This window comes from Bos grunniens, chromosome 28 (genome assembly GCF_055505025.1).
Source record: "Bos grunniens cultivar Pamir isolate PY7600 chromosome 28, Bosgru_T2T1.0, whole genome shotgun sequence".
Lineage (NCBI taxonomy): Eukaryota > Metazoa > Chordata > Mammalia > Artiodactyla > Bovidae > Bos > Bos grunniens.
Window position 1 is genome coordinate 32,425,996 of NC_141192.1, and position 9,617 is coordinate 32,435,612.

Genomic DNA, 9,617 nt, shown 5'->3' on the forward strand with positions numbered 1-9,617 from the left:
ACCACTGGACTGCCAGGGAAGTCCCTACTGGCATTTTAAAAATATTTATTTATTTATTTGGCTGTTCTGGGTCTTGGTTGTGGCATGCGGAACCTTCAGTTGTAGCATATGGGATTTAGTTCCCTGGTCCCCAGGCCCCCTGTGCTGGGAGCATGGAGTTTTAGCCACTGGACCATCAGGGAAGTCCCTACAGAGATTTTTATGTATAAGAAAATATACATTATGTATATGAAGGAGACCTGAGAAATACACTCACCAGGAGAAAGAGAAGGGCAAAGAGACAATGGCTGCCGGGTTTCTGAAGCTGTGAATCTGGACCTGCCACAGCAGAGGTGGCGCCTCAGCCTGTCCCAGGGAAAGCCCTGAAATAAGCTAATTTGTACCAACGAGTCTCAGAAAGGACTAGGAATTAGAGTGCCAGGACCTTCTGAAAGGTGTATTTGGATGGGGCTGGAGGACTACCTGGAAGTCCGTGGGAACAACGGGGCTTTTCCTGTTTGGCAGGCCCTCCCACCTGCCGGCAGCCTTCTGTGAGTCTGCGTCTCCTAATGTTGCTTGGTGTTGCTTTCTGAATTTGTCTGAGACTTTCTTTCTGTCTCTCTCTCTCATCCCTCTGGGTCTCTTAAGTTGTTGGCATCTTTATTTCTTTATCTTTGCTATATCCACGTATCTCTCAATGCCTCCCTGCCTTAGTTTCTCTGTGACATTACTGTCCCTCCAGGCCAGGCCCAGAAACTGCCCCCTCAGGCCACAGCCCCACCAGGCATGAAGCCAGTGGTCAGGTCCTCATTTCACTTACCCAGGGCCTTTTCTGTGGCCTGGCCTCTGAGTCAGGCAAAAAACGGTGTGGGATCCCAAGGTGGTTTTCATCTGGGGAGACAGGGAGGAGTCCACCCAGAATAGCCACTAGGTGGCAGTCAAGGACTGCTTCAGCATTGGTTCTTCCTCTATGGGTCAGTGCTCCCACTGGTACTCTTGATACAGGACTTGACAGGACTGTCCTTGGCTTGACCTGGCTGAAGTTTTTAGTGGGAAAAGCTTGTCTTCATAACATTCAGGTGCCTTAACAACTAAACTTAACTAACCATTAAGTATCTGATTATATGTTTATTGAATCACTCTATACACCTTGTTTATCAAGAAATGTGAAAAATATATTTTCCTATGTATATAGTGTCAACTTAGACATATTTATCTAACTACTGGATATGCAAATGGCTATCTTTACCAGTCTACAGAGATAAATCTGTATATTGACTATGCATGGGCCTCCCTGGTGGCACAGTGGTAAAGAATCCACCTGTCAATGCAGGAGACATAAGGGATGTGGGTTCAATCCCTGGGTTGGGAAAATCCCCTGGAGGAGGAAATAGCAACCCACTTCAGTATACTTGCCTAGGAAATACCATGGACAGAGGAGCCTGGCGGGCTAGTCCATGGGGTTGCAAAGAGTCGAACACGACTGAATGACTGAGCGTGCACATACTGTGCACATGTATACCATTTCTCCACTTAGAATTAATTTAAGCACTATTCTACACCTCTTCATTTTTAAAAATATTTATGTAACCACTATATTTGTCTAACCACATAATTTTTATTACAGTAGTCTTCATTTCTGTCCATAGGGAGATAGATGTAATACATTTCTTGTATAGATGGCAGATTCTTTCTCTGTTTTATGAAATGTTTTATATACTGCATGCTTCATATCGCTGACATGTGTGTGCATTTCCAGTGCTCTTCATGAGAACCTATTCCGTCCAGGCTGTTGTTGTTGATCATTATGAACCTGCGTCTTTGAGGCCTTCAAAGCCCTGGCAGTCCAGTGGCTAAGACTCCGCACTCCCAATGCAGCCTAAATTATCATCCTATATCACATGTCTTTATTTAGCACTTATGTATGCATGTCCCCATTGTGTTCCATGTTCTTACCAAAGGTCCCTGTCCTCCCTGCCCTTCTTATGCAGGATAGACTCTTAGATGATGTGGCCTTTGGTGGCAGCAGCTCAGCAGGCCAGCGTATCATCCGCATGGCTCATGGCAGCTCCAAGGACACCACATGCAGTCGAATAACACCCCTTCCAAAGCTTACCTGTACTTCTCACTTTTCACTGCCCTATCCTTTTCTTTGGGAAGGTTTTCTCTCATGGTGGGAGGAGGAGCGGTGTCCCAAGGCAGGTTACAAAGGTCACACATCATCTGGGGGCTGTCGGAGAACATAATTCACCACTCCAAAACGTCTCTCTGGTATGTGGATTATTTCCAGCTGAAAATAGTCAAGGACCGAAAGACTCCAGAAGAAACTTTGGCCCTGCCCTTCACCTCCCCAGTCCACGTTCAGCCTGTTCTAGCATGAACAGGAATTCAGGGTGAGGTAGACCAACAAAAATGAGAGTTCATGGGGAACAGGTCAATAACCATCTCAGGACTTTCCTGGCGGTCCAGTGGCTAAGACTCCACACTCCCAATGCAGGGAGCCTGGGTTAGATTCCTGCTTATGGAACTACATCCCACATGCTGCAACTAAAGATCCTGCGTGCCTGTATTTGCCTCACAGTTATGGGGGTCAGGAGTCCAGGTGTGCCAGGCAGCGTTCTCTGGCAGGGTCCCAGGGGCCAAGTCAAGGTGTGGGCCAGCTAGTTTCTTATCTGGAGGCTCTGAGCAGGAATATTTCTAAGCCCAGTTGAGTTATTGGCAGAATCCAGTTCTTTGGGTTTATAGGACTTGCAACGCAGGGGCAGGGAGAGGTCCTTGAGGGTAGTGGTCAGTGGAGCCCCAGAGCCCATCTCTCTCCCAGGAGCCTCAGCCCCTAAGCCCCACCCACACACAGCAGACCACCGTGGTCTCCATGGTAAACAAACCCCAGCTTTCATCTGGCTACCCTTTTCATCTCTTAAGTATAACCCAGGGAGATGGAATTGGAGGTGAGATGAGGTCTGGTGCCCAGGGCAGCAGGCACTGGGAGGACAGGGTGGGGCTAAGAGCCTAGACGGAAATGGAGGGATATGGGGAGGGGGCCTTGAGGGTCTGGGTCCCAGAGCAGAGTTTAGAGCTCAGATCAGTACACCCTGGTCCTTCACTGATGTCACTGCCTGCATCCACCTTGGCCTCCTTCCTTCTCTGGGTCTTTGATCGTTACGTTCTGCCCCCTAGTATTCCATGCCTGTCCATGGATTAATAGCCCAGGGAGAGGGACCTCTACAACCACCCTGATGATTTACACATGACTGAGCTTGGAACTGACCTTGGCACTGCCGTTCATGCTCCTACTCCATGTGTGTTAGTTGTTCAGTCGTGTCCAACTCTTCTGGACCCCGTGGACCGTAGCCTGCCAAGCCCTCCAGACTCCCCTGGCCATGGAACTTTTCAGGCAAGAATACTGGAGTGGGTTGCCATTTCTGCTGTTGGCCAATTCACTCTCCCAAGACATCTTCCTTGCCCTGACTCTCCGAGAAAACTTGGTTTCATTTTGACTAACTTGACAGAAGCAGTCAGGAGGGAACCTCTGGGCTGCCCTCCAGGGTGAACTCTTCTGCTCTTCCAAGTGACCTCATTGCCTCTCCTTGCTCAAGGACATGTTCCTCCACTTCTGCACTTCCTCTGTCCTCCACTGAAACATTCCCATCCGTAGGAAAGCATGACCCCACTGGTCTTTCTTGACCTAGCAGATATTTCATGGAGGATAATTTCTTTCTCTTTGAAGTATTCATAGTTTTTTCCTTGGCCTCCAGCACCACTGTCCCATGGTTCTCTTACCCGACTGGCTGGTCCTTCTTGGACTCCTTTGCTGGTTGCTGCTCACCATCCTGACCTTTTAAAGTTGAAATGCCCAGGGATCAGTCTTTGGAATTCTTCTCTAAAACATCCAGTACCTGGGGGTCCTTATCCTTCCTCACTGAAAGATCATGATTCCAAATTTATCTTCTTGGACCAAGGATAAAATCCATGTCCCCTGCATTGGCAGGCAGATTCTTATCCAGTGGGCCACCAGGGAAGTCCCACACACAGCTCTTTGCAGAGCTCATTGCCCCCTCTTCCCCTCCAGCCTCCACTGGCCTCTTCAGCATGGCCTCTCTCCCAGCTCCTGTAACAGAGTCTATTAGATACTGCCAGGCCCTCAAGCTGCGACTGGGATTCTTCTTCCCTTTCTGAAAAATGTCCTAGGCATGTCTGTTCCCATCACACCACTCCCTTTCTGTCCGCCCCCAGCCCCAGCGTTCCTGGGAGCCACTTTGTCAAGGCTGTTCCTGGCCCTTTCATCTCTTTTTTTTTTTGGCTGCGCAACGCAGTTTGCAGATTAGTTCCCTGACCAGGGATCGAACTTAGGGCCGCTGCAATAGAAGGTTGAAGTCCTAACCACTGGGCTGCCAGGGAAGTCCTGGCCTTCTTCATTCTTGACCTCCTGAAGCCTCACAATGGGCAGAGTAGCTTGGCATCTAGGGTCATGGGTTCAGGTGCCAACTCGGGTTCAGGTCCTGACCCAAGCACTTCCAAGCTGCATTGTTTTGGGCCCGTTACTTCCCTTGGGAGGAGATTCCTTTCCTGAGAGAGGGAGATGAGGGCACATCACCCTCCTCAGGATGAGCTGAGGTGGAGGTGCCTGGCAGCTGGCACTCAATACGTGAGTGTTTTACTGGAGGACTTTGTCTCCTGCCTGACAGCCTCACTGCTGGGCCTCCGATGGCCTGACTTTGGCTTAGTCCCAGAATTTCTGGTGGCTCCTTCCCTGAGAAAATACAGCAGGATCTATTTTTTTTTAAGTATTTATTTGTCTTGGGTCTTAGTTGAGGCATGCACACTCTTAATTGCAGCGTGTGGGATTTAGTTCCTTGTTCAGTCGCCAAGTTGTGTCCGATTCTTTGCAACCCCGTGAACTGCAGTACACCAGGCTTCCCTGTCTTTTCACTGTCACCCAGAGTTCGCTCACATTCATGTCCATTCAGTTGGTGATGCCAATCCAAACATCTCGTCCTGTGTTGTCGCCTTCTCCTCCTGCCCTCAATCTTTCCCAGCATCAGGGGCTTTTACAATGAGTCTGCTTGTCCTATCAGGTGGCCAAAGTATTGGAGCTTCAGCTTCAGCATCAGTCCTTCCAGTGAATATTCAGGTTCTTTGACTAGGGATTGAACCTGGGTTCCCTGCATTTAGAATGCAGAGTCTTAGCCACTGGACTACCAGGGATGTCCCTAGTAGGAGCTATTTTTGTACCTTTGCTCAGACTGTAAGGAAACCACCTGCAATGCAGGAGCCGCAGGACACAGGGGTTCGATCCGTGGGTAAGGAAGATCCCCTGGTGGAGAGCATGGCAACCCATTCCATTATTCTTGCCTGGAGAATTCCAGGAACAGAGGAGCCCAGCAGGCTACAGTCTATGGGGTTGCAAAGAGTCGTGTATGACTGAAGTGATTAACATTAATACACTGATCAGTGGAGGCACTGAGAGCCCTGGGCCATGGCCAGGGCCACACAGCTTGATTTCAGATACACACAGCAATAGGTGGCAGCTTGTGGCAAGCAGCATGAGCAGTAGCAGGGAGCAAGATCTTAGTTCCCAGCCTGGGAACTAAAAGCCTTTTACAACTACTAGACCACAGGACCAGTGACGAGGGCCTAGACCCCTAGTTCTTGCCTGCCTTGTCAAGAAAGAATTCAGGCAAGGAGGCAGAAAGTAAAGAGAAAAGTAAGTTTATTAGAAAAGAAAAGTATACATGCAACAATGCATGGGCAAATTCAGAGAGAGAGTTGCACCTTTGGGAAGTTTAAATTCTTTATAAGAGAGAAGTTTTTCAGGTCTTTGTCTTCCTTCAGGCCAATCATTTCATTTTGCTCCCCCTGACTAGTTAATCTCAGGACCCTCCCCTTAGCTGTGCATGCACCCCCTCAGCCAAGATGGATCTTGATATGAAGGCATCCGGGAAAAGTAAGACTCATTATGGCCTGACATTGTCCCCTGACCCTTGACCTTCAAGGACCCTTTCTTCGAATTTGTAGTGTCTCCCTTGTCTTGAGAGGGTAGGGAGGGGAGATCCCTTAATCCGTTACTCAAACAGGGTTTTGTTCTTCATTCTTACCATGACTGTTTATCTTAAGGTGTTTGCAAGAGACAAAGCTTGGCTATTTACCCTGTTTCTACTGTTACTTCCATTTCAGAGGGCAAATAGAAGGTTGATTGTAAATGCCTTACCTGGAATCCACCTATCTCCTATCTCAGGAAATGCAAACAGGAGGCCAGTTGTAAATGTCTAACCTGAAGCCTGTCTCCTGCCTCAAGCTGACAGCAGTAGATCTTATATCAAAAACTGACCCCTTGATTCAAGGGCACCACTTCTCTGCTCTGCTTCTGACTCAATCCAGGTACACAGCCCTCTCTCTAGCCCTCATTTAGCATCCAGGAGCTGTGTAGACATAGCCCGGGCTCCACCCTGCCCCTGGGTCTGGGCCTTCAGGACACATTCGTCCAAAGCCCTGTGGGTGCCCTCCACCAGCCCTGCCTTGGCCTCCCCAGGTGCTGCTCCTCTCACATTCCTTTCTCCCTTGTGCATTCCAGCTTCCTCATTCTGATGCTCCTGGAGGTTGTGAAAGCAGTCTTTTGGGCACCTTGCACAGCCCCAGGAAATTTGTGCTTCTACCCACCTCTGGTCTACCTCCTGCCCTTGCTCTTCTGGTCTTTCTGGCTGAACTGGGTGCAAAACTGTACTGCTGCCTCACCCCCACTCTCCATCCAGTTTCCAGGCTGGCTGCCACCAGTTGTCTCTCAGATCCCTCTGTCCCCTCGTTGCCCTGGGGACTTACCCTCCTCCCACACCTTATCCTTTCCCAGACTTGCTTGGCCGCCCTCCCCTCCACATCAGATGGAGTTTTCTCAAGCGTTGCTCTAACCATGCCTGGTCTCTGCTGGAAACCTCCCGGGGCTTCCTCCTTCCTCCCCAATCACGCCCAGCTCCTCAGCTCCAGCTTCAGCATCTCCCTGCCGGCTTGATCACTCCCTGCCTATTCCACCCCTTCTCCAGCTTCTCCCCAACCCCCAGCGTTTGCTCCAGGCTGTCAGATGCCTCTTCAGACTCACCGTATGCTCAGGCCAACTGTCTGTCCCCTTCCGTCGTCCACATCTCCATTGCTGGCAATCAGCCTGGCCCTCCTGGCATTGGGAATTGGAGGTGGAGGTGTGTCCACCTCCAGTTGTGCAGTGCAGGGTGGAATGTGCTGGAAGGGACATTCACAGGCATGTGGTATGCTGGACCATGGAGCACTGCAGGGCAGGATTGAGGCAGGAGATAGATGGGCTCCAGGCTTGGTATTTACAACTAGCCTCCTGGTTACATTTCCAGGGATAAGAGGCAAGTGGGCTCCAAGGTAGATATTTATGACCAGCCTTCTGCCTACACTTAGAGATAAAACTAGCAAGAACAGGGTAAATAGCTGGATTTTGTTTCCTGTGGATTCTTTAAGTAAACAGGGAGGGACGTGCGTGTGTGCTCAGTTACTCAGTCGTGTCCTACTCTGGGAACTCATGGACTGTAGCCTGTCAGTCTCCTCTGTCCATGGTATTTTCCAGGTGAGAATCCTGGAGTGGGTTGCCATTTCCTACTCTAGGGATCTTCCTGACCCAGGGATTGAACCCATGTCTGACAGAGAGGGGCTAAACCCTGTTTGACTAAAAGATCAGGAGGTTACATATTCCCCGTCACTGGGGCAAGAGATATACTACACATGTGCGGAAAAGTCTCCTGCAGGGGTGTGTCAAAAGGCAGAGGGCGACAGACCATAATGAGTCATGTCAACCTCCTCCTCCCCCAAGCCCTTGGGCTAAAATCCATCTTGGCTGAAAGGTGTGCGTTCACATAGGAGAGGGTCCTGAGGCAAATCAGCCATGGGGTCAAAGCAAGACAACTGGTCAGAAGGAAAGCAAAGATTTGGAAAATTGCCCCTTTTTATTTAAACCTCCCAACGTCTCAACTCTCACGCTGACTCATCAGTGCGTCTGTGTGTACTCTGCTTTTCTACTAAACACTTAACTTGCACACTGCAGCACGCTTTCCTCTCTATCTTCCATCTCCTTGTCAGAATTTTTTCTTTTCAAGGCAGACAAGAACCAGGACCCAAACTCTAGCAACTGGCTCTCACGGTCTAGTGGTTAGAATTTGATACTCTCACCACCACAACTAGGGTTTTGTTTTTTTTTTAACTATTTATTTTTGGCTATGCTGGATCTTCATTGCTGTGCGTGGCCTTTCTCTTGTTGCAGTGAGCAGGGGCTACTCTCTCGTTGTGGTGCGTGGGTTTCTCATTGAGGCGGCTTCCCTTGTTGTGGAGCACCGGCTCTAGCGTGCAGGCCTCAGTAGCTCTGGCTCCCGAGCTCTAGAATACACACTCAGTAGTGGTGGTACATGCGCTTAGTTACTCTGGGGCATGTGGGATCTTCCCAGACTAGCCGTCAAAACTGTCCCCTGCATTGGCAGGTAGATTCCTAACCACTGCACCGCCTGGGAAGCCCTGCAACCAGGGTTTGATCCTTGGTCAGGGAACTAAGATCTCTCTTCAGGTTGCTGCTCACTGCTAGCTACCATTCAAGTAGTGGCTGCTGTTGACTCCCAACTGAGTCCTGCTCCAGGAACTGCCTTTGGCCCAAGGCCACATCCCCTCCCTGGGGGCAGTCCACCTCCAGTGACAGGCAAGGCAATGCACAGGCAAAAAAGCTCCCCTGCCTCAAGGCAGGACATCCCTGACCAGCCAGCCAAGCTCCAGAGCTTCTCTGTGGGCTTGAATGAGGCCTCTGGTGGCCTGGGTCACTCCTCCTCTGCCCATCCTGCTTTAAGCCATGTCTCATGGGTATTGTTCCCAAGAACATTTGCCAATAAACTTCCTGCATGCACATGGCCAGATCAGTCTGCTGGCCAGTTCAGTCTTCTGGCCAGGGATCGTGACCTAAGGCAGTTGGTTCCAGGGTGGGTCAAGGTAGGTGGGACCCTAAATGGGATTATGGAGTTTCATTGCTGAGTGGTTGCCTAGTGAAAACCTCCTGCCCCGATCACTGATGGTGGGTATGTGTTGATGCCATGGCATGCTGAGAATAGGTGAAATTGTTAACACTTTTGCTACTGGTAAATTGGAATGGGAAAAAAAAAAAATGCACTGGGGACACAGTATCTCAGGCTTCTGAGAGGTAACAGGGCAGGACTAATTAAAAGGTCTGGAACTGGATGGCTGCTATTGAGACCACTGACTAGGAAAAGACAGTGAGAAACTAAGTATGACTCATCACCAACAGGTAGTGAAATGTCAGAGTCAGAGGCTTTCCACGCTGTGTTTAAACAGACACTTTTTCCCTGCTGCTAGAGCACTGAAAATGCTGAGAATTGGGCCCAGGGCTTAATTAGACCTAGAGCAAATGAGGAACTCTCAGCCTTAGCAAGTTTCCCTTCCCGCGGTGGGACAGAAGTTCCCTGAGGCTTAGCACGGGGACATCTGAGCAGACAGTTGTACTGTCAGATTTCCAGGAACCCTCTGCACCTGCAGAAGTGCCTTCCCTCCCTCTCAGGATCCCCCCTCCTCTAACCTGGTAATAACACCAAGTACTTGGGCTTCTCTGATAGCTCAGTTGGTAAAGAATCTGC